This window comes from Octopus bimaculoides, chromosome 6, assembly GCF_001194135.2.
Source record: "Octopus bimaculoides isolate UCB-OBI-ISO-001 chromosome 6, ASM119413v2, whole genome shotgun sequence".
Taxonomy (NCBI): Eukaryota; Metazoa; Mollusca; class Cephalopoda; order Octopoda; family Octopodidae; genus Octopus; species Octopus bimaculoides.
The window spans coordinates 68,501,489-68,503,680 of NC_068986.1; the positions used below are offsets into that span (position 1 = coordinate 68,501,489).

Consider the following 2,192-nt stretch of genomic DNA (forward strand, 5'->3'; position numbering starts at 1 on the left):
CCATCAGTTTCCCTAGAACTTTTATATCAAATAATACGGATATCAAACATATTTTAGTGCTTCTAAATTTGCCATACTCTTAGTCGTTGACGAATTACCTGTATAGTAAACGGAACGATGTCAACCCGTTACAGTGGTCATTCATTTGAAAGATGCTGAAATTGACAAAAACTTAGGAGGGAGTCTAGAAAAAGTCTGTTGCCGAAAGTAACGAGCGTGAGGAAAAGTATCGCGAGTATTAGTTACAACGATAACAATTGGTTAGTTTTAGCAGAGTTATGACGTCATTTCTAAATTAGACCAATCAGCATTTAGTTTACATGTAGACATTAGTATATTACAGCGCGGATTGTATGAAAAGTAAATGTCCCGAATGAGGTGACAATTATATTAAAAGGTATTTGTTTATATTTAAAACTTGAGCAAAACTACTCTTGATCTTGCTGTATTTCATTTGCCTTATTGAAAATGTAATTTTTGTTAATTTTCAGTCTTTCGTGTGACATTCATTTCATATTGTTTTTCGTAATAAATGAAAGAGAGGTTGTTTATATCACGATGTTGAGAATTAAGGAAAAACTTAATATAATTTTGCAAAGCATAACAATAATAATCGTGAAACATAATTGCTAATATTTACTGACTATGTTGTTAATACGATTCATTATTTTTTAAACTTTGATTTCCTTGTTTTCCCTATCAATTATTATTTTAAATGTTTGTAGTGTAAGACCTTGTGTTTAGCAATAAATAAAATAAAGGAAGTAACTCGAAAAAGCAACTTTCCAGTTTATATATTTCTTATATTCCCTCCGACGGACTTTCAGCTATTGCAGAAGTCCACTTTGTCTTTATTAACTTGCACGCAAACTGTTATGATCTCAGTTGGTGTATTTCAAGTTTCATTCAGTGTCATTTTCATGATCTACTTGATTGTTGAGCTAGCTAAGCTTATCTTTAGTAATATATTGTCCTTATTTATTTACCACTTGCCAACCTAGACGGTCAAGTGGATACAGCACTGGTTTATTAACTTCCAGATATCGACTTCACATCCACTGTTGGCTTTTGTGTATTTACACAGAGCATTGTCTCGTAGACATTTGTTTCACTTCAAAGCAAACACCATCCTGTCATATTCTTAATCATCACAAGTAGGAAAAGTTTTTAACTTAGAACCATTATTACATTCTCACCTCTGAATGGTGCACATTAAAAAAAATTGCTCCAGATGAAATAGAAAAGTGCCATCGTGGTATTAGTGGAAATAAACAAGGACACTATACAAATATTATTCCCATTTTATGTCTTATAAATTAAGTGTACCCTCCAAATGCAAAAATGAGGTGTTTGCAATAAGTTTGATGAAGAAGTAAGATGAAACTGGAAATGAAAGAATTGTTGGAAGATGTTTTTAACACCCTCCAGCATAGCAGCGTCTTGGAGATATATGACATGTAATATACATTGTCTTGATTGTCCACTGCATACAAACAGTTAAGGGCTCCAAAGCATTAGGGTATCGGTCATCCTCTGACTACTAAATAAAAGAATGATTTATTGACAGTGCGATGCATTATATATCAATAACTACCATAATGGTGCAGATGTAGAGGCTGCAAAAGGTTTAATACAAGATTGGTTTGCATAGCTAGTTCTAAACCAAGTCAACCAATATCTGTGTTATGTTCATTTTTCGATGCTGGCATAAGTTAGATAAGTTTGCAGTACCATAGACTACATGTTACAGTCCTATATCATGTTTTCTTCGAGGTGCAGTGCCCTCAGGTTTGCTCAGATTACTTCTTTGCATATCTCCCTTTGTCTGCTCCTATATGCATTCAGAGCATCAAGATTCAAAATTATGTCCAACAATAAAATATTACAGACGGAAATTTATTAGTGTTATAGAAGAGGTAGCAAAGACTCCTGTCATTTCTTGAAAGTTCCTTCATCATCATCATCATCATCATCATCATCGTTTAACGTCCGCTTTCCATGCTAGCATGGGTTGGACGATTTGACTGAGGACTGGTGAAACCGGATGGCAACACCAGGCTCCAGTCTGATTTGGCAGAGTTTCTACAGCTGGATGCCCTTCCTAACGCCAACCACTCGGAGAGTGTAGTGGGTGCTTTTACGTGTCACCCGCACGAAAACGGCCACGCTCGAAATGGTGTCTTTTATGTGCC

The 2,192-nt window shown here is 35.2% G+C and overlaps 1 protein-coding gene across 3 annotated transcripts in view; it reads left to right on the forward strand.

Annotated features, from left to right (window-relative positions):
• Positions 1–289: 289 nt before the first annotated feature.
• LOC106881080 (condensin-2 complex subunit H2) overlaps positions 290–2,192 on the forward strand; it is a 39,180-nt gene continuing 37,277 nt past the window's right edge. For all 3 annotated transcript variants that reach the window (XM_014931297.2, XM_014931298.2, XM_014931299.2), the window contains exon 1: positions 290–397. The gene's annotated coding sequence lies outside the window, so the exon portion shown is untranslated. The remainder of the gene's footprint in view (positions 398–2,192) is intronic.